Consider the following 24,566-nt stretch of genomic DNA (forward strand, 5'->3'; position numbering starts at 1 on the left):
ACCAGGGGGGTTTCACAAGTATCCTTCTTCCACATGGAGTTTTCAGGCTATTAGAAAATGTGAGACAGGTGCCACTGTACAAAACTAAACCTAACAATCACTCCCATTTTTTAAAAAGTGTCATATGCTTTATAAACTACTCATTTAATCTTCCTATTTTCCCCAAGTGGTGGGTCACAGCAGCTGTCTATGGTCATCCTCCCCAATCCCAGATGAGAGACAAAAGCTCAGTGGTTAAGTGACTTGCCCAAGGGCAGTCACACAGTTGACTTGTGGAAAAGTTGGAACTACAGGGAAAGAGGAAGCGTGGGAAAGGGAAGAGCAGAGAAGGTAGTGCTTAAGGAAATGATACAGTATGGCTTTCTTCTCCAGCTCCTGGTTACCACCTTCTCAGTCCTTCCCTGACCCCATTCTCCTCCCTTACAATCCCAAATAACAAAAACCAGGAAACAAAAATTAATGTAAGTTAAAATACATGCTCCAGGGAAAGTATTCAGTTTTTAACTCTTTCCTCTCCATATAAAACAGAAATACGTAATGGAAGGAGCCTCTTCCAATCTGCTAAAGGAGTGCCTCAGCTGAGAACCATATCTCACTATACACTGCCCATAAAAAGGAAAATGTATGGCAGGATTAAATGTAGAACAGGCTTAAGGAAAAAGAGAGAGATTGCACAGAAACATCTCGTGCATGAAAGGAACACGAAAATAATTACTACAGTAGATATGGTGTGTTTATGGGTGACTTATTTTGCAAAAGTATACATTACACCACATGAACAGAAAAAAAGGAGAAAAATCAATCTCTTGGTAGATGCAGAAAAAGTATTTAACTAAATTCAACCACTATTCATGTCTTTTAAAAAAGTCAACAAACTAGAAATAAAAGGGAAGAAATTCCTTCATCTGAGAAAGAATATCTACAGAAACTATGGCAATTATCATACTCAATGATAAACTATTGCAAACCCTCCCAACTCCCACAAATAGGATGCCACTGTCACTTCTTCTATTCAATACTGTACTGGTAGTTCTAACCAGTCCAATAAAACAAGGAAAAAAATACATAAAGACGGGAAAGGAAGGGGAAAAAAACTAACATGATTCATAGGCAACGTGACTGTATACATAGAAAATCCCAAGAACCTACTGACAACTTCCATTTCTGGGTCGAATATAGTATGTCACGGCAAAACAATTCAAGTTCAGCAATTAGGAAAAGCCACAAAGAATTACAAAATCACATTTTCAAAAATGGAGAGTTGTGGAAGAAATGATTGGATGAACTGGAATTCCACAGAGTTTGAGAAAGCCCTCCGAGGTGAGCTGTTGATCATCACCTGTTTTCTTCGCTGGAAGGTATTTGCTAATTCTGAGCGCAGACTGAAGGTAATGCTTGGCCCAAGTAGAGGCGATCTACTGGGAGAAGAGATATTATTAAAGCCTCAGTGTTGCATGAGGTTTATGTGACAGATTAAAGCCCCAAAGAGGCCCCAAATTCACAGTTAATTTTCCCCATAGGAGATTTTCTGAGATACTACTACACACTATAATGGCTAAGATGAAAAAGATTGCAAATACCAAGTGTTCAAGAAGTTATAGGGCAACCCACACTCCCAAACACTGCTGTAGGAATGCAAATTTGTACAACCATTCTCAAAAACTGGCACTATACACTAAGGCTGACAATATGACCTAACAATTCCAGTGTTAGATATATACCCAAAATAAATGCATTTATATGTTCATAACAACACTATTCATAATAGCTAAAACTAGAAATGATCAAATGCCCATCAACAGTGAAAAGATAAATTGTGGTATATCTACACAATGGATTAGTATACAGCAACGAAAAGGAATAATATAGAACACAACAATAAGGATGAATCTCACTAATATAAGGTTGAGTAAAAGAAACTAGACGCAAAAAGTAAATACTGTATCCTTCCATTTATATAAAGCAGAAGAATAAATATAATCAAGCCATGCCTTCATGTCAGGATAGTCATTACCCCTGGGGGTAGGAATACTGATTAGAAGGGAACATGAGGATGGACTTCTGAGGTACTAGTCATGTGCTGATCATACAGGTGTGTCCAGTTTATGAAAATGCATCAAGCTAAACACTTACTTTATACTTCAATAAAAAGTTCTTAGAAATAGTTTTTAAAAACAGAATACACAGTAAAATATAAGGAAGGCAACCACCAAATAAAAAATTATTATACAACATTTTAAATATCAACCACCAAAAGTCATCCTGGAAATAGTACCACTTGAATACTGGGAAGTAACTATCCATACCAAACAAGTGCTAAACAAGGAAGGCTTGCTAAGAAACAGTAGTCCAATTAATATGGTAATTATTCTAAACCTTCTCGGGTGTGTCCTGAGACAACAATTATTTCCATCGATGCTATCTTGACCACAAGAAATAGGAGGCCCATGTAAGTACAGCAGGAATCAACTAAGTTAATAAAGTATGCTCTCTCTCTCTCTCTCTCTCTCTGTAATATATATGTATATTTTAATGTCAGCTGGCTGGTACAGGAACCCAAACCCTTGACCTTGGCATTGTAACACCAAAGCTCTAACCAACTGAGCTAACCAGCCAGCTCTGCTAAATCTTTTAACTCAAGTCTTTACTCATACATGATTTCAAAATTAATTACTCACATTAGACCACAGTTAAGATTTAAAAATAAAACCTGATATTCCCAGCAACCGATTAAGAGTGGCAAGCACTAAATACAAATAAAAGCAGAATGATTAAACTTTGAATAAAGTCTCCCTCAACAATTTTCAACATTTACATCAAATAACTTCTAACCCAGGATCTGAATTAGACAGATTCTTTATTTTAAAAACAAAACAAAAAGAATACCATACAACGTTAACATTTCTTCAAATTCAGAATTAATTTTACATATGGGTCATCTTCCTCATGGATGTTCCATGAACCCAGAACAGCAAAGGAAGCTTAAAGACCCCTGTCATAGTTTCTACAGATTAAGTCAAGTCACAGGCTGGAAAGATTTAGCAACCTGTAACTAATTTTCTCAAGACAGCCCTCCAAGGAAAGCAAAGCATAAATACTCATATTCTGTACAGAGGGGTATTATATCTGCCTGAGGGCTCAGTTCCACCCGTATGTACACCATGGTTCTGACAGAAGAGAATCTGCCCACCTCAGATAATGCCAGTTTGGGAAACTTGACCTATACTCTGCCTTAATATGACTCTTCATGCCTGCAATGATCCACTGACTACTTTAAGACCGTGTCAGTAATTATATACCCTCTCCTTTACCAAATGACCTCTCTACTGTTCAGATCCTGGATACTACGGGACTCTTCTGGTCAAACTGGACTCTTTGGCCTTATCTAACTTTGCCAAACAAGAGTCAGGTGAATAAACAAAAGAATATTTAAAAAAAAAAAAAGAGTCAGGCAAAATGTTCACATGGGTCCATTAAATTGACAGGATCACCCAGAGCTGCATCAGACTTGGGCAGCCTTCACAGCATTTCTCCTGTAAAATACGTTTGAATAAATTTCACCAAGGAACTGTGCCTGTTACATAGTAGGCATCCAAAATGATAAACCTTATTATTATAATCACATCATTATTACGGTCCTATGGGGTGAGATGCAAATAGACCACCTCAATAACCATGTCATTACTAACATTTTTAACAAACATACATGCAAATTCCACTTGTATATTGTCATTTCCAGATTTCAAAAACAGTCATTGGGCAGGCTGGTAATAGATGGTACTTTATGAGACTATCAGGAAAACAGGTAAATAATTATCCCTTTATAATTGCTATAGGTGAGTCAATGTTTGTAGTCAGTAGTTCTGAACAGATGACAATTTTGCCTCCCTGCCACCCCCAGGCAATGTCAGGAGACATTTTTGATTGTCACAACTGAAGGGTGCTACTGGCATGTAGTGAGTAGAGGCCAGGGATTCTGCTAAGCATCCTATAAGGCAGAGGACAGCCCTCACAAGAACGTATTATCTGGCGCAAGATGTCAATATTGCTGAAGATGAAAGACCCTAGTTTATACTTCTGACTTTATCACACAAAGATAAAGGATGAGAATCACTGCAACCAATTCTATTTACTTAAAATAAACCCAGAAGATAGCCTCATCAAAATAAAGGAAGATATCTAAATTAAACTCCTATCTATCTGCCTACCTATCTACCTATCACAATCTGAAGCAAAAAAGATTTAATTGAAGGAAAGTGATAATGAAGGAGAAAGAGAGAAGTTTGCAGGAAACTTGAGTAAGCAATCTACTGCATAAGTAAAGGGGTCAACCTTAAATAGAGCACAGCCTGTGTGCTAGGACAGACCCTTACTGAATGCTCAGTCAGTATCTTGAACAGCACATACACTTTTTTAGGAATTATACCTTTGATAAACTCATTAGATAGATCCCCTATTATTCCCATGTTTCCTGGATGGGGAAATTAAACCTCAGAAAAGTTATTCGGTTGGAGCCACACAGGCATTAAGTAGAAGAACTAGAATTCAAACCCAAGTCTCTAGACACCAAAGCACCATGCTCTTAATCATTTCACCAAGGTAAAAGTTTATCTTATGTACAGTTCTTTCCACACATAGGATAATTTCAAGTAGTTTATGAAGTAACAGCCTAGATTCTGACTCTTTTTGTTTTTGTGTTTTACCACAGATGCTACTGTTTATTTATATATAAACTTTTTTGTTTTTTTCCTTTCAGCAGCTGGCCCAAACAGGAATCTGAACCCTTGACCTTGGTGTCACAGGGCCAAACTCCAACCAACTGAGCTACCAGCCAGCCAAAATTTATACATAAACTTTGGTTTAAGAAAAGTCACACCATCTAGCTAGCTGCCTACAACTTTGAAATTACACCCTGCTGTTCCATCAAGAAATAAAATACACAACACCTTTTTCTCTTCTTCATAATAATGGTGGTATTGTTATTTGTCTACAATTATTGAACATTTACTATATGATAGAGACACACATTACATGCATTTTCTCATTGAATTCTCACCAGACACCTGAGGTAGATACTATTATTATCCCCATTTTGCTGATGAGGAAACGAGGCTTGAAAAGGAAAGTAATGGAATCCAGATCACACACAGGCAAAGGGTAGGGCCAGGATTCAAGCCCAGGCATTGTGGCTCCATAATCCCGATAGCAATGCAAGCCAAAGAATAATTACCTACATTCTTATCCAGCCCAAAAAGATCTGTATTAAAATGGCCTCTTCCACTATACCGTGACCAATCCATAAAAGCAATGTTCAAATATTTGAGACTATTAGGTAAAAGACTGAACCCACTTTGTGTTGCCCCAGTAGGCAAACTAGGCTCAATGGTGGGAGATGTAAAGAGAGCAACTGATGCTTACATACCAATCTAACGATTAGAATAGTTTTCACTGACTAGATCAAGTCAAAAGCACTATGTCACTGAGTTTTCAAGTAGAATCTACTTTATGATATGGTTTTCAAACTATTTTTTAAAGAAATGCCTTCTTCTACTGAAACCTTATGGAAGTCTAATTTATAAAACCAACCTACTCTGGTTCAAGAAGGGCAGAGGAAGTCAGAGGACCATCCCCCACCCCCAACACCACCATCTCAGGGCCCCTGAGTGGCAGTGATACTGACAAGTGTTCCCAAGGCTCTGACAAGTATAGTTTAAAATATAATGCAGAATCCCAATAAAAATACAAAAAAGCTATTTCATAGAGTTAGACAAATTGATATCAAAGTTTATATGGAAAAAACAGACACATAGAGTAGCTAGGAAAACACCCAAAAAGAAAAACTGTAAGTGGGGGACTAGCCTCACATGTCATTAAAACATACTAGACAGCCTCTGTAATGAAAACAGTATGGTACTAGAGCATGAGAAGACAATGAGATATGTAGAAAAGACTAGGGAGTACAGAATTAGACTCAAATAAATATGGAAATTTAGTATTTAACAAAGGTGGCATTTCAACTCACTATAAAAGATGCACCTTTTAATAAATAGTGTGTGGACAACTAAGTAGTCACTGGGAAAAAGATAAAATTAGATCCATATCTAACACCATTCACAAAAATAAACTCCCAATGGATAAGGGAGCAAAACATAAAAATAAAACTATACAAGTAGAGGAAGAAAAGATGGTTAAATTCTTCTTTAATCTTGGTGTATGGAAAAGCTTTCTAACTCTGACTCAAAAAATCCAGGGGCATGGATCAAAGACCTAAACGTAAGAGCTAACACTATAAAATGCTTAGAAGAAAACATAGGGCAAGATCTTCATGACGTTGGATTTGGCAACATTTCTTGGATATGACATCAAAAAGCAGAGGCAACAAAAGAAAAAATAAACTGGACATCAAAAATAAAAATTTCTGAAGGAGGGGCAGCAAGGAGCTGGTTAATGAACACGAAATTACAGCTAGACAGGAAAAATAAGTCCAACTGGAGTACAGTCGACCAAGGAATCTATAACAAACAATGATTTACCGCATGTTATCAAATGAGTAGAAAAGATCAAACGTTCACATCCCAAAGAAATGATTAAGTCAATGATGAACATGCTAATTACCCTGATTAGATCATCATACATTGTATACATGTATTAAAATATAACTCTGTAACCCATAATGCGTAAAACCAATATGTTTCAACAAAAAAAAATTTTTAAAGATGGTTAAAAAAAAAAAAGACAAAATCAACAGAGTAAAAAGCCAACATGTGGAATGGAAGAAAATATTTCCAAATTATATATCTGATAAGGGGTTAATATACTCAGAATATATTTTTTAAAAAAATTCCCACAACAAAACAACAAAAAAACCTAATTAAAAAATGAGCAAAGAACTCAAATAGACATTTTTCCAAAGAAGATACACAAATGGCCAATAAGCATATGAAAAGATGCTCAATATCACTCACTAATCATTAGAAAAATACAAATCAAAAACACAATGCGGGCTGGCTGGTTAGCTCACTGGGTTACAGCACGGTGCTGGTAACACCAAGGTGAAGGGTTCAGATCCCCTTACCAGCCAGCTGCCAAAAAAACAACAGAGCAAAACAAAACAAAAAACCCACAATAAAATACCACTCACACCCATTATGATGGCTATTATAAAAACAAAACAAAACAGAAAATGAGTGTTGGTGAGGATGTGGAAAAATTGGAACCTTGTGCACTGCTAGTGGGAATGTAAAACAGTACAGCACTACGGTGGAAAACAGTATGGCAATTCCTCAGAAAATAGAAAGAGAATTACCATATGATCCAGCAATTCCACCACTGGGTATACACCCAAAAGAAATGAAAGCAGGGACTCGAACAAATATTTGTACACCCATGTTTACAGCAGCATTATTGACAACAGCCATAAAGTGGTAGTCACCCAAGTGTCCACTGACGGATGAATGGATTCACAAAATGTGGTATATACAAGAGAATATTACTCAGCCTTAAAAAGGAAAAAAATTCTAACATATGCTACTTCATGGATGAACCTTGAAGACATGCTAAATGAAATAAGCCAATCACAAAAGAAAAAAAACTACACAATTCCACTTATATAAGGTACTTAAGAGTAGTCAAATCCAGAGACAGAAAGCAGACAAGCAGTTGCCAGGGGTTAAGGGGAGTAAAAATGGAGAGTTATTATCTGATGGGTACAGGGTTTAAGTTTGGAAAGATGAAAAAAGTTCTGGAGATGGATGGTGGTGACAGGTGTACAATGACGTGGATGAATTTAGTATTACTGAACTGTAAAATGCTTAGAATTGTCAATTTTATGTTATGTATATTTTAATACAATAAAAAATAAATAAAATCAACCAAGATTCGAGGAGGGGGGTGTAAAACAGAATTAAAATCCTAACAAAAGAACCTAACTTTATGATAAATGAATAACATAATCATAGTGAAGGGGTGTAAAAGAGAAGAACTAACCTAACTATGGACAATAGTACTTTGACTGCATACAGCAAGGCTAAAGACAAAAAGAACTGTACATAAGTATCGTGATGTACTTATTATGTCTGTGTTTCTCACAGACATATGGGCTAGCAATTATAAGACTACTTTATGTGTATACTAGAATTGAACAAGTAAATATACTGTAGATAATGAAAGCTAGTGTTCTCATAGTTGGAGAAAGAAGTTATAAATAACGAAAAGGCTAAAATTGTGGTACTAAACTTAAATCAGAGTAAACTCGTGGATTTTTTTTTTTTGTCGTTTTTCGTGACCAGCACTCAGCCAGTGAGTGCACCGGTCATTCCTATATAGGATCCGAACCCGCGGCAGGAGCGTCGCCGCGCTCCCAGCGCCGCACTCTACCGAGTGCACCACGGGCTCGGCCCAAACTCGTGATTTTTAATATATGTACAGATAGATACAGAAATACAAATATGTGAGACTAGCTAGACTGTCCACTAGAAGCAATCACACCTCAGTAACAACGAGTACATCTAGTGCCCAGATCTTGGTCTCTAAATACCACTTTCCAATAAAAAGAACCAAGTGGTTGATTCAAGGTCTAGGACATGGAAAATATAAGATAAACCTGGAACAGGAGTAAAGAAATGCTCTAAAAAAGATGGGGGCTAATTTAAAGTACACAGAAGCCAACTCAAAGGAGCTCCTAATGGACAAAGCTGGAATAATTTGAGCAACAAAAGAAATAAGAGTATTGAATTTTAACACATAGATTAAGATAAATATCTGTTAGTCCTTATTGATATAAATAAATAAGTAAAAAAATGAGAGAGAGAAAGAAAATTCTACCTCACAGAAGAATTCCAATTAATAAATAAAAAGGAAAGAGGGAAATAGTCACCATTAGGTACAGTAATAAATGTTGCAGTCAAGATCCACCAGTGGATGCTAAAAAAGTTTGCGGTGAAAAAGGACTTGCATATTCCCAAACTATCTCCCGCAAGATACTTATCAACTAAAGATAAAGATATTAATTTCTTGTTCTTGATGATTATACTATCATTATGTATAGAGGAAGCGGGGGGGGGGAATATAATGGAACTCTGCACTATATTTGCAACTTTTCTGTAAGTCTAAACTTAGTCCAAAATAAAGTTTTCAAAAATTAAAAATATATCTGTATCCAGACTTCACCACAAAAAAAACAACAAAAAGTTAATGCATAAGGATGTTATATTAGTCCGTTTTCTGTTGCTTATAACAGAGTACCTGAAACTGGGTCATTTATAAAGAAATTTATTTCTTACAGTTTCGGAGGCTGGGAAGTCCAAGGTTTAGGGGGCACATCTGGTGAAGGCCTTCTTCTTGGTGAGAACTCTACAGAGTCCCATGGCGACCAGGGTATCACATGGCGAGAATGGCAAGTGTTTCCATGTGCTCTCCTTGTAAAGCCACCAGTCCACACTCACGATAACCCATTAATCAACTAGCTTATTAATGGACGAATCCATTTATGAGGGCAGGGCCCTCATGATCCAGTCACCTCCTAAAGGCCCCACCTTTTAATACTGCCACATTGGAGATCAATCTTCCACATGAGCTTTGGAGGGGACAAACATTCAATCCATATCAGATGTCTATACCACTGGAGAAGAGGATACTCAGTGCCAAGATTCTACGCTACTAGAAGGCCAAAGATTGTAAAAAACTAAATGTCTATCAAAGGTTTTCCTAAGAATAAGGACACAGTATTCTATTTTAGTTTAGTTTTTTTCCCCATACCCCAGGACCATCAAGCAGGAGTTCTCAGTCCTGGGTGTTTGAAGCATTTGTTTTATTTTTATGTCCCGTATTTAATAATTACTCATATAATACAGAAACAAAGTTATCTATGTTAGCTGCAGATGTAGTTAAAAAAAGAAAAAAAAGCATAAGGCAATACAAATTACCTAGATCCCACCATCCAGAGCTAAACACATTCTTAATGTATCTCCTTCTAGAAAATGTACTTATACATAAATACTTCTCCTACATAAATGGTTACAAATTTAAATCCAACTACCACTCTGTACTTAAAGTCCCCATTCATCAGAGCACCTGTTTTATAGCCACCAACAAGAATAACTTAAGGAAAAAGCCAAGATATTGTTGTTTTTGAGTACAAGGTTACTCATCCCCTTCTCTATCACTCTGTTTCTGGATTTTATAGACAACATATGAAGTTTGGCCTTGTACTCAGCTCTACTTACAAACTTTAAGGGTATTTAAAATGAAGGCTAATACAAGTTTTAATATCCACATTTCTTAGTGGGGTTAGGACAGTGTTCTTGCCCTTTAATGGTCCACCATGGTAATTAAAGCTTAAGAGAGTAAGGAGCTTAAGATGGTGTTTAGAGACCAAGATCCGGGCACTAGACGTACTCATTGTTATCAAGGTGTGATTGCTTCTAGTGGACAGTCTAGCAAATCTTGTACTTGCAAGAGAAGAGCCCCAAGTGGTTATCAAATCTCCAACACAAAACCACTCATCAGGCAGCCTGAGTTGGGGTTCAGCCTCTTCTGTTGGAGACAGAGGCTGAAGAGCACTTCAAAGGCAAGGAGGTGGCAGCCATGATGAGATATTGGTTACAGTCAGAGGGATGCATTAAATATCTGTATATATTACACTTATTGAGAATCATGGTCATCACTATCAGGGAAAGGAGTTACAAACATGGAAAGGATAAACGCTAAAATGAACCTTGTAGTTTTGGATTGAAATTGGACATATCTGTGTGAACTTGAGGTTTTCAATACATTTAGGCAGATAACGAAATAAAAAGAGACATAAGCATGTGTCTGTGTGTATATGTACTATTATGTACATTCATATTAATACACACAAATATGTATACATATGTATGTACATAGATATATATACACACACATAGACACATATATTCATACACACATATAAAATACCTATTTATTTGCATACATGTATTTCCTAACTGTATCCACTTAAGAGGGCCTGAGAGCAGTGATTCTTCCCATCCTCTCCAAATAGCAATGAGTACACCTAGCAGCCAGAACTTGGTTTCTAAATTTTTATTCTCCACTAAAAGGAACCATGGCTCCTTGGAAAAATGGTTGATTCTAGGACTAGGGCAGGGAAAATACAAGACGAGACTGGAACATCTTGTTGGGTCAAGAAACAAGAAAGTGCTAAAAGAATGATGTATGTTAAATGGATACAGGAGCTGGCTTGAAAGGTTTCCACTGCCCATATTTGGGACAATTTGAACATTAGGTTAAATGACAGTAATGGGTTAAAACCTTATAAGTAAAATAGAACATCATAAGTCTATACTGATAAAGTATTTCCCCAGAAGATACTTATTAACAAAGGGAAAACAGTAGCTTTACAGTAGAGAAGTCTGGCAGGAACTTCTCCTTAAAGTGATCAAAGTAAATATCAGTAAAGGGACAAATCAAAATTGAGCACCACTTGATGGAAGCAATGAGAAAAACATAAACGGCATCACCTCTGTGATATTCCTGGCAAAGCTAGGTAACCTGCATTTAATCATGAGGAATAATCAGACAAACCCCAAATAGGGACATTCTACAAAGTAACTGGTCTGTAAATTTCAAGTCAAGGTCATGAAAGTCAAGTAAAGACTGCAGAACTATCCCAGTCTGAAGAGACTATAAAGATATAAAAACTAAAGACAACACTTAATTTTGAACTGAATCCTTTCATTAAATGTATCCTTCAGTAAAGAATATAATTGGGACAACTGATCAAATTTGAATAGGATCTGAGATTTAAATAATAGTAATGTATTGATGTTAATTTTCTTTCTTCCTTTGCTTTTTTGTTCCTTAATTTCTTAAGTTAACAAATAATAATTATATATATTTGTGGGGTACAATGTGATATTTTGATACATGTATACAGTGTGCACGTATAAGCACTAAACAAACTAATATATCCATCACCTCACATACTTATTTTTTGTGGTGAGAACATTTGATTTTTACTTTCTTAACAATGTTGAAATACATAATACAGTAAATTATAACTAACTATAGCCACCATGCTGTATAACAGATCTCAATAACTTATTTTTCCTGTCTAATTGAAACTTTGTACCCTATGACTAACAAACATCTCTCCATCCCCCACCACTACCACCACCAACCACCTCTGGTAAACACCATTCTACTCTTTACCTTGATGAGTTTGACTTTTTCAGATTCCACACGTAAGTGGGATCATGCAGTATTTGTTTTTTCGTGCCTGGCTTATTTCACTTAGAGTAATGTCCTACAGGTTCATCCATGTTGTCACAAATGACAGAATTTCCTTCTTTTTAAAGGCTGAATAGTTTTCCATTACGTATATATACCACATTTTCCTTATCCTTTCATTGGCTGATGGACACTTAGGTTGATTGCATATCTTGGCTATTGTGGATAATGCTACAATGAACACAGGAGTGCAGATATTGCCTTTGACATACTGATTTGAGTTCCTTTGGACATATATCTACCCAAAGTGGAATTGCTGGATCATATGGTAACTCTATTTTTAGTTTTTTGATGTATCGCAATCATAAGAGACCACTATGAACAATTATTCACCAACAAATTGGATATACTAGAAGAAATGGATAAACTTCTAGAAACATACAACCTAACAAGACTGAACCATGAAGAAATAGAAAATATGAACAAATCCATAATGAGTAAAGGAAACTTAATCAGTAATAAAAAGTTTCTCATCAAAGAAAAGCACAGGACTTGATGGCTTCATTACTAAATTCTACCAAACATTTAAAGAATACCAATCCATCTCAAACTCTTCCCAAAAAGAGGAAAGAATACTTTCAATCTCATTTTACAAAGCCAGCATTACCCTGATATTAAAGCCAGAAAAGAACCCAAGAAAAGAAAATTATTGGCCAATATCCCTGATGAACACATATGCAAAAATCCTCAACAAAATAGTAAACCCAATTCAACAGCATGTTAAAAGGATCATTCAACATGATCAAGGAAGTTTTACCCCTGGGATGCAAGGATGGTTCAATATTTGCAAATAAATAAATATGATACACCACATTAAAAACTCTTAACAAACTTGGTATAGAAGGAATACCTCTATTGTGTACCTCAACAAAATAAAGGCCATATATGACAAGCTCACAGGTAACATTACATTCAGTGGTGAAAAGATGAAAGCCTTTCCTCTAAAATCAGGAAGACAAGGATGCCCATTTCTATTCATCAATGTTAACCTTCTGATTTTGATGACATTGTATTGTGGTTATATAGGAAAATGTCCTTGTTTATAGGAAATCACACTAAAGAATTTAGGAGTGATAGAGCATCAAATTGGCAGCTTACTGTCAAACAGTTTAGGAAAAAAATTCTTTGTACTATACTTGCAACTTTTCAGTATGAGATTGTTTCAGAAATATCTCTCTACACCTATTCATGACAAAAACATTCAAGAAACAAAAGAGAACTTCCTCAACCTGATAAAGGGCATCTATGAAAAAAACAGTTAACATCACACTTAATGGTGAAGGACTGAATATTTTTATCCTAAGACCAACAACAAGACAAGGATTTCCACTCTTGCCACTTCTATTCAGTACTATAATCAAAGTTCTAGCCATGAGAATCAGGCAAGAATGTGAAATAATAGCCATACAAATTGCAAAGGAAGAAATAAAACTAGCTCTATTTGCAGAAGACATGATCTCGTACGTAGGAAACAAAAATCAACTGTATTTCTGTACAGGAGCAATAAGCAAACTGAAAATAAAAATTTGAAAAAAAATTCCATTTACAATAGCATTAAAAAATAAAATACTTAAGAATAAATTTAACTAAAGAAGTGTAAAATTTATACTCTGAAAATTACAAAACACTGTTTTATGTAATTAAGGAAGATCTAAGTAAATGGAAAGAATCTCATGCTCATGGACTGGAAGACAATATTTTTAAGATGGCAATAATCCCCAAACAGATCAAAATCCCACCTGGATTCTTCCCTCGCAGAAACTGACAAATACATTCTAAAATCTATACAGAAACATAGGAGATCCAGAATAGTCAAAACAATCTTCAAAAAGAAGAACAAAGTTGGAGGATCACACTCTGTGATTTCAATACTTACTACAAAGCTGTAGTAATGAAAATAGTGCAGCACTGGCATTAGGAGAGACATACAGATTAATGGAACAGAATATTAAAAGTTCAGAGATAAACTCTCACCATTATGATCAACTGATTTCTGAAAAAGAAGCCAAAACAATTCAGTGAGGAATGAAATATTCTTTTCAATAAATGATGCTGGATAACCATATGCAAAAAGGTGAAGTTGGACTCATATCACATGTAGAAACTAATTCAAAATGGATCAAAGATCTAAATGTAACAGCTAAACAACAAAACTCTTAGAAGAAAACATCAGAGCAAAACTTTGTGACCTTGGATTGGGCAGTGGCTTCTCAGATATGGCACCAAAAGCACAACCAATTGAAAAAAAAAGAAAAGATAAATAAAACTTAGTGCTTCAAAGAACACCATCAAGAAAGTGAAAAAACCTACAGAATGAAAGAAAATATTTGTAAATCATAAATCTGATAGGAGACTTGTACTGAGAATATAAAAAGAACTCTTACAACTTCAATAAAAAGACAGCTCAGTTAAAAAATAGGAAAAAGATCTGAATAGACATTTCTCCAAAGAAGATATACAAATGGCCAATAAATACATGATGGCCAATAAATACATGAAAAGTTATGCAACATCATTAGTTATCAAGGAAATGAAAATCTAAACTGCACTGAGATAGCACTTCACATCCACCAGGACGGCTATAACAAAAGCACATAAAATAACAAGTGTTGGCAAGTATGTGGAAAGATTGGAACTCTCATACGCTGCTGGTGGGAATGTAAAATAGTGCAGCTGCTTCAAAAAAACAATCTGGTAGTTCCTGAAAAAGTTAAACACAAGAGTTACCATATGACCTAGTAATTCCAATCCTAGGTATATCCCCAAGAAAAATGAAAACACACATCCACACAAAAACTTGCACAAGAATGTTCAAAGCGGTATTATTCATAATATCCCAAGACTTGAAACAACCCAAATGTCCATCAACTGATGAATGGATAAATAAAATGTGGTATAGCCATACAATGGAATACTATCAGGAATAAAAACAAATGAAGTATTGATACATGCTACAGTATGAATGAACCTCGAAAATGTTATGCTAAGTGAAGTAAACCAGACATAAAAGACCATATACTGTTGTATGATTTCATTTATATGGTCGGTTCCCTCTACTGGCCAGCCACCAAATAAAAAATTTTAAAAATTTTAAAAAGCAGATTAACAGCCTCCCTGCTAGGGGAAGAGAAGAACAGGGAGTGACTGCTAAAAGGTGTAGGGTTTCTTTTTGAGGTGATATAGTGATAGTTGCACAACTTACTGTTGCACAATCTTACTGTAGTGATGGTTGCACAACTCTCTAAATATCCTAAAAACCACTGACTGGTATACTGTCTTTTGTTTTGTTTTGTGGCCTTGCTAATAAAGGGATCCAAACCCTTGACCTTGGTGTTATAACACCACACTGAACTAACCAGCCAACCCTAAATGGTGTAATTTAAATGGGTGAATTGTACAGTATCAATAAAGCTGTTACCGAAACCAAACAAACAACATACACAAGACTACTTTAAAAAGTTCATGGAAAAGATACATATTATGTTTTAATTCCACTTTTCCATGAACTTTTAAAAGTACTCTCATTTATATAGATATAGATTTATAGTCTCCACTGAATTACTTTTCCCAATACAAAAGTCTGTTGTTTACCTTTTGTTGTATGGACTGGCGGGTCCTTGTTACTGCAGAGGCAACTCCATTTCACTCCAGCATTTTAATACTTTTACATCTTCAGATCTTCGTATTTCTCTAAGATCTTCCACTTAAATACTTAAGTCTTTAAGCTTTGGCCTTCCTTATAGTTTACCTCTTTTTTTTTCTTCCTTCTAGTTAACAACATGATTGTGGATCCCGCTTCTCTCCAAAGCCCACCTTGCCCTAAAGAATCTGATTTTAGGGACTCTTCCCCAAGCCTGAGATTTTTTTTTTCCAATTAATTTAATTTAATTTAATTTAATTTTTTTTTAAATTTTATTTTGTCGATATACGTTGTGGCTGATTATTGCTCCCCATCACCAAAACCTCCCTCCCTTCTCCCTCCCCTCCCAAGCCTGAGATTTACAGACCTAAAGAAAATCATGCACCCTTGCAAATGTCATCTGCTGAGGTGCCCCACTCAGAGACTGTCTCTCCTCTTCCTTCCCCCACGTATCTGCTTATTCAGGACAGCTCTGATTCTTCCTCTAGTCCCAAAGTAAAACTACCTACTTCTGTAGAAAAGAGCTCGATGAAGATAGGTAACAGTCAGATCAAGAAACAAGATCAGGGGCCGAGCCCGTGGCGCATTTGGGAGAGTGTGGCACTGGGAGCGCAGCGACGCTCCCGCCACAGGTTCGGATCCTATATAGGAATGGCCGGTGCACTCACTGGCTGAGTGCCGGTCACGAAAAAGACAAAAAAAAAGGAAAAGAAAAAAAAAAAAAAAAGAAAGAAACAAGATCAGAACCGTGATCTCTCAGACCCAATTGTGCGTGCTTAATGATTTTGGAGACAGAATTACCTCAGCCTCTAGCAGACAGATTCAAGAACTTTCCAACATCCTGAACCTTAGCTACGAACATCTTAAGACTTGATCCTAGAACTAGAGAATGAATCATAAGAGCTGGCAGGAAAACAACTGGCAAAAGAAGAGCAACAGTGTGACTCAGGGCTCAGGATCAACAGAATAGCTGGACCTCCATTTTTCCTATCACCAGGGATACCTGAACACTTCTGGAAATCTTCCAGTGTGGAGCAACTAGACCTGGAACAACTCAACTTGGGGAAACAAGATCTGGAACAGACAGTCTTGGAGCAACCAGTCCTGGAACAGCCAGACCTGATGAACCCAAGCCTAGAACAACCAGGCCTGGACCAATCCATTCCAGAACTGTGGAGTGGAATCTCTACAGCACCAGAACCAGCTGCAGCAAAATTCTCCTGCCAGTGATTTGGAGGCCACCTTGGAAATTGCTGGGGAAAGCCATAATGTAAGGCAGCAAACCAACAACCATTTTAGTACCATGGATTTATGCCCAAATCAGACCAAGAACATACAGCCTGAAGATGTATGAAGATGGATATCTTATGCAATCTCGATCTGGGCAGTGGCTATATTACTTTCTTTTTCATGAGATTTTTCTTGTTTTAGAACTACATATTTCTTTCTTGACATTCTGGTTCTCATTGTGCCTACTGTGTCAATTTGGGTGGGGGGTGACGAAGTACACTTGGAGTCTAACTGAAGAGTTTTCAAAGGCCTTGGCTGCTAATGGACAGCATGAGAAAAGCTGTCTTTGGCTATTGAAACCTAGATATAATACTAGTTTGGATGTCTTTAGGATCTAGAATCTAACCTCAAGAATAGGAAATAAAGGTACAAAGATGTGTGAAGGATATTCATATTTTCTGAGATTGACAGGCTTTACTTACCAAAAAATTCAATCGTTTAAGGTAAAGCTACAATGTGCTTCATTGATTTCCTCTGCCCCTTTTGCTCTATTTTACAACAATTCATAATGTGTTCATTTATCCAATATTTGTAGAAAGATGTTTTGTAGTTTGCCTCATCATGATAATATTAGTATTAGTTTGGTTGGTTGGTTATGAGTTTAAATACAAATAAAATATCCATTTTACCTTTAAAAAAAAAGTATTATTTTAATCATGTATCTAACTCACCAGATAGTCTTGTCTACTCAGCCTCTGGGGACAGTATCTTCCCAGTGACAATGTTCCTTACTCATGTGACCTGACTGACCAGAGACCCTAATATAGTCATCTTGCTCCAAATGGTTCTCTTGGTCTTCCCTACTCTGTTACATTATACCTTCATCTTTTTGACTTACTGTACACTGATATGCTCTCCCTTCCTGCTCTCTTGAGTATCTCTAGAGATGCCTCAAAAACTGAGAGAAGTGACCTGCTACTCCTTTTACACATGCTCACCTAGCCCAAGCTGACAGTTCTTCCTAGAAGCAAACCTAAAACGCTTTTCCACATCCATCTGCCTTCACTCCTTTATCCTCACCTGGATTCTTGACAATAAGGTAAAGTTACAGCCAGCACAGCTGTCTGAATTAGACTTCCTCTGAGCTATGGGACTTTTCATTTCTCTGTCAATCTCATACAGTTCCCATAAGGATCAAATAAAATGATGTGATAATTCTCGTAAACTATAAACAAGGCAGGGCATAATCCTGATGACACAATCATTTCTATACTTTCAGAGCAATTTATATGTATTTTATTTTTACTATTACCCAAAACCTCCAATATGTCTAAAAACTAATAAGACTAATTTCTTCCAATCACTTTATAGAAAAGGTCACAAATATAATGCTTAGAAAGCCAAAAAGGTAATGCAAATGAGCAAAGCAAACTGGTGAGAAGGAGTACATGCCCCTTCTGAATAAGGAATAAATTTTCACTAGCTCAGGTCAATTGCTGCCACTTTTACCAGATCTTCCCATTTTCCCAAAAGGGACTGAGCTTTCAGGATTCTTAAATGTTGATTCACATGTAAAAAATAACAACTGCAAAACATATCCACATGCCACATCCCAGCCTCCTAGTCCACAGCCACCTGCCTTATAGCTGGTCATACTACTTTAGCTCTCTAAAATAAAAGCAACACAAAGCAAAAAGGTAGCAAATGACATGTTAGCAAAGGGAAAGAAAAAGAATTATGCACCAGTAGAAGCTAATGTTCAGAAATCAAAACCTGTTAGGATTAATAGGGATCTTTGAAGCTACTTAGTCCAATGGCTAGTAAAAAGAGGCCATATCAGAACAACTTTTCCACTATACCATATTGGCTCCCAAGGGAACTATAGAGAGAATAAGACATTTGTCAACCGAATAGCAGTCTGGAGTGGTCTGAAGTACACACTCAGAACCGGGAGTCAATCTTATTGATATCTTTCTAGAACAAACTCTCAGGTCTAGAATATGTTACCCTAGACTAAACAGTGTTCAACACTCTCAGCCTATATTCGCCATCAGCAAAGCACAGAGAAACCACAGAACAGCCCAACAGGGGAAGAGAAGGTAGGAACTTTCACTAACTCAAGAGAGAAGGAAAAAGGAAGGAAAATAAGAGAGCTGACTAATGTTTATTTTCATTTTTTCTTGTTTAAAAAGCAAAATTTCTAATGTAATTGCTCCATAAAAACATAAGCAAATCTTTAAGTTTAATTAAAAACTTAAAGCTCAATTTAAAAAGAAAGAAAAAAGAGAAGACTTATATCTCTTTTTGTCAAAGTCCTGCAAAGAGTACCTTCAAAAGTTTGTTGTTTTAACCATCTGCTAGATAATCTGTAAAATAATTTAATTCTCAAGTACTTAGAAACCTAGAATTCTAGAGCTGGATGTAGGAAAAGTGGAAGCAATTCAGGTCATCTCTCCCAGTTTTGCAGACTTAGTCTACAATTGCGTACCTTCACAGTAAAACCCAGTTCTACACTTTCCTGTTTAGGAAATCATTAGAAGATCTTTAAAAAGTTATCTCCTATATACTCTTTCTGAAGAAGCTACTGGAAGACGTGTTCCAAATATGCCATGTATCTCTTGAACGAAGGAGCAAACCACAAAAGAACAAAATTTGAGATCCAGGAAACAGATCCATTACAGGAGAGAAGCAAAGGGAAATTCCAGGCAACCAATTTGCAGCAGACCTGGAGAATAATTACTCCAGACTACAGCAAGAGGGAAAAAGTACGCAAAAGGACAGTCTCCCAGAAAAAAAATATGGAACCAATGGATCATCATGTAAGAAATTATACTAAATGGATGCAGAATCAAGTAGGAAGAATCAGAAATATATAAATAGAAAATTAAGAAAATGACAAATTAATACAAAAACAAAAAGATGAACAAGAAAAAAATGTAATCAGATTATACTGTTTGGCTCAGCAATGAACAATATTTATAAAATTATAAAAAGGTAAACACCAAATACTGCAATAACCAAAATCTGTGACTTGGGGAAGATGGGACAATAGGGAAGGATGAGGAAAGAGAGTTAAATCTTCGCTTACTATAAAAACAAATCAATAGATAACTTCTAAAATGAAGAGATCAAGAAATTATAATATAGCATATTATTTGAAAATATTAAGATAATTTCAAAATAAATAGCTGAAAGAGCTCAATGTGGTTGCCTGTGGGGAGCAGGAATTAAGGGATGGGGGAAGAGCAGAGAATTACTGTTTTTTGCTATAAACCTTTTAGAACTATTTGACTCATAAAAGTCTTCATTTATTACTTTGATAAATATCAAAGATTAATTTTTAAAATCAGCCATATATTAAATAGGTTCATTTAAGTTTTCCCTTAAAGGGTAGAATGCTTGATTTTCAGTGTATATATGATATGCCATGTGTTCCTAAAAAAAATCACCAATGCAAGCACTGCATTCAGAATCTCATCCATTCAGAAAGTCAATTACGCATTAGGTTTGCCCCATAAGCCATTTTCTTTTATGGGGAGAAGAAAAAAAACAGCTGATGACTTGCAGGGCCTGTCATGCCAGTCACTGCATCACTGGATTATTTTTTTATCCAGCTCCCATTGCAAGAAAACTTAGACCCTTTTTTGACAGAAAGCTCCATAATAAGCAATATTATCTTCCTCATAAACTAATCTTTACTGTGAATTTGTTATTATACTACAGAGAAAACTAGAGCTATTTAAAAAATAAAAATTGTTAAAAGCACCACTGATTATAAATATTGGTATTTATCAGATGAGCTATCAAATGAATATTCTACTCATGATTCCCTTCAAGCCATAAAACAATTATATAACCTCTATTGCCAAAAATTCAATTATTATATAGCATCGAGGCTCTAATTAATTATGAGAAACTTTGCCTATTCTCAGAACCACAGTACAGCTAGAGAACAAGGCAATATTTCTTTTTGGGTTCCAACAGAAATTATAGTTTTTAAAAACTTAAAGTCTCAAATTTGTGGAAGCAATAGAAACTTTAAAGATTATCTGATCTAGCACCCACAACCATACTACCAGCTAATGACAAAAACAAGATTAGAATGCAGTTGAACTGAGCCTTTTTATATAGAGCTCTTTTCTACCACATTGTCCTATCTCTTTCAAACCAACTTAATTCCCATGAACTACTCAGAACTGCAAGAAACCTTGGAGATACAGTCCAATCTTTAATTTCTTTATAATTATAAACACACAAATACTAATTACTGGCTACATGGACATTTAGAGTCAGAAACACAAATACTAATTACTGGCTACACTGAAATTTAGAAAGAAACAGCAAATTGTTACCAAAATGGAATCATGTTATGATTAGGGCTCCTTATTTCCAGGAACCCATGTCTTTGGAAAAATTCACCCCGTGAATACTTATTGAACTCCTCCTATATGCCAAGCACTGTGCTAAGTGTCAGGAATACCATTATAGGAGACTTAGTCCTTCAATGCTCCTGGTCCAATGTAACTCCACACATCCTAAAATAAAGTAGCCTATAAAGTTAGGCAAAGGATCATCATGTTATCGAAACTGGTACCCATGCAGCATTCCTAAAAATCCAGCATGTAGAACAGCTGCTGCTTGTATAACAGTACAGAGAAAAATGACAGAACTAGAAAGGTCCTTTCTTCAGGGCCAAGCCCGTGGCGCACTCGGGAGAGTGCGGTGCTAGGAGCGCGGCGACGCTCCCGCCGCGGGTTCGGATCCTATATAGGACTGGCCGGTGCACTCGCTGGCTGTGTGCCGGTCACGAAAAAGACAAAAGAAAAAAAAAAAAGGTCCTTTCTTCAAATGAGGAAACTGAGGCCCAGAGTGGGAAAGGTCACTTACCTTTTCTAATTTTTTATAAGCAACTGCCCCGTCCGAATCAAGACCTATCTTGAACAAATCTTTATTTTCCAATGCTAACCTCTCCATTTTTTTCAGGCCCTCAATTAGGCACTTTTTTTTTCTCCAGTACCTTCTTCCTTTCAGCCACCCATAGCACCTTCCCTATTTTCTCCCACGCTTTTGCTCAAACCTGCTCTTCCCCAGCTACCATCTAATTTCTCCAAATTCAATATCACATTTCTTTAAAATCACTCTGTAGGGTTCCATGAAATTTGGCTTCTGTTTCCTACCCTTTATTTACAGATACCAATGAAATGGTCTTTAGTCTTTTCTCAAGACTCCAATCTCCTCAAAACCTCCTTGGCTGGATACTTCTAACCATTCCACTTCTGATATTTTCTGCCTCTAACTCCCAACCTCTCCAACTGTTCTATCTTATCCTTAAATGTCAGCATTCCTCAGGGTTGGGGGCCCTTTGCATCTCTACATATATTTTTTCCCTATCCATGTCCATCCATGCCTTCAACTCTACACTTGACTCTCATATCTACAAAATCAGCTCATACCTTCTTACCAAGTTTCAGTCATACTTCAACCTCCTGCAAATCTCCCTTTGGCTATCTTGCAATTGCTTCAGACCCAATACCACCAACTCACCGTCTACCATGTATATCATTTTCAAAACTGTCTCCCTGTTCTAACTTCCTCATCTCCACTAAAGATGCTAAGCTACCTCGAGGGAGGTAGATAATATAATAGCCAACCCCTGTGAGCCCAGGTGAATTCAAATCTGGCTAAGCCACTTACTAGCTGTGTGACCTTAAGCAAATTAACCTCTTTGAGTCTCAATCTCCTAATCTGAAAAAAGAAATTAATAACAATACCACTTTCTTGCAGAATTAGTGTGAGCATTAAACAAGACAACATATGGAAAACTCCTAATACAATGCATAAGATATAATAGGCATTCAATAAATATTAATTGCTAAACCTTTTATGATTAACACTATCAGCAGCATCAAGAGCCTTACAGCTAAATCTACTTAGCCCTCACTGCAGTTCTAGGGGGCCATTCTTATCCTTAAGCAGAGAAAATTTAAGAAACCCCAATAGTACCTCAGGACTCATCAGTGTGGTCCTGATCTTTTAACTGAACTCTTCCCCTGAGCTATGAATCTACAAACTGGATCGTCATTTTGGTTCTCTTTCTGGGTGCTTAAAAACAGCTTAGTCCTGTCAGTTGCCCTAAGAGGCCTTGAGTCATCCAACTTCCTGAGAATAACAACTCTAAAGTGCCTACAAAACTGTGTCACTGTACCCCACTGCTGCACCTGACCAACCTGTTGTCTTGGTGTGCCTTTGGAAAACCAGCCACCTGCCAGGCAGGACTAATATCTCACCTGGCTGGACTCCTTCCCACAGCCTGCAGCTGAATCTCTCCACAACAGTCTTCCCTATCCCAGTGGCCCCTCCTTCTCTATGCTCACCTCAGCACTAATCTCAAAGTCACTCAGGCTCAAGACCTTAGGCTTCTTTGACTCCTCCATCCCCCCCAGTCAGTCACTAAAGCCGGCTCAATCTTCTTTCACACATGTCTTCCACAGGCACTCTCCTTTCCTTGTCATCTGTACTACTTTTTTATCCTTCATCAATCTCTGCCTGCATTTCAAACTGTGCTTCCAAAAACAGCCAGATTAAACATCCAAAAACAGAGTTGCCATGTGTCACTCTATTGCTCAAAAAGCATCTGAGGCATTCTACATCCTACAGAATAAAATGTCACTGTCCTTTGATTATATTGTGGATTTTTCTGCTTCTGAGCCTTTGCTAATACCATTCCTTCTATCTAAAATATTCTCTTAACTCCTTCTCTGTTCATCCAAATCTTATATTTCCTTCAAAGACATTTGCTTAAATCCTGTTTTCTGTGACACCATACATGATCTCACTGGTAGAAGAACCTTCTAAGCACAGGAAAAACTGTGCAGATGATCTGAGGCAAGAGTGAGTCAAGCAAGGAGACCAATGTGACTAGAGTAGAGTTATTACTTTAAAAAGAAGATCAGAGAGGTGGTGAGAAGCCAGATCCCATAGGGCTTTCTTGGCCACTGTAAGAACTTTGTCTCTAAATCTGAGCAAAATGGAGATCAACTGCAAGATTTCAGGCATTCCATAGCAAAGATATGATATGACTTGGATTTCAAAAAGAACATGCTAGGGCCGGCCCGTGGCTCACTCGGGAGAGTCCAGTGCTGATAACACCAAGGCCACAGGTTCGGATCCTATATAGGGATGGCTGGTTCGCTCACTGGCTGAGCGTGGTGCTGGCAACACCAAGCCAAGGGTTAAGATCCCCTTACTGGTCATCTTTAAAAAAAAAAAAAAACAAAAAGAACATGCTGCCAGTGGTGACAAGAATAGGCTCTATGTAGAGAGGCAAGTACAGAAGCAAGGAAACTGGCTAAGAGGCTATTATATTAATCTGGGTAAAAGAAACTAATATGGACCATGGTGGGGGCAGTGAGAAGTAGTCAGAATCTGG

General features: G+C 36.8%; 1 protein-coding gene and 1 pseudogene across 3 annotated transcripts in view; one reads left to right on the plus strand and one right to left on the minus strand.

Moving 5' to 3' along the window:
* IDE (insulin degrading enzyme) overlaps window positions 1-24,566 on the minus strand; it is a 96,497-nt gene that overhangs the window by 66,308 nt on the left and 5,623 nt on the right. The gene's annotated exons all lie outside the window — the stretch shown is intronic.
* LOC134382418 (homeobox protein NANOG-like) lies at window positions 16,047-17,261 on the plus strand (annotated as a pseudogene).

The sequence above is a fragment of the Cynocephalus volans genome, chromosome 7, assembly GCF_027409185.1.
Source record: "Cynocephalus volans isolate mCynVol1 chromosome 7, mCynVol1.pri, whole genome shotgun sequence".
NCBI classification, from domain to species: domain Eukaryota; kingdom Metazoa; phylum Chordata; class Mammalia; order Dermoptera; family Cynocephalidae; genus Cynocephalus; species Cynocephalus volans.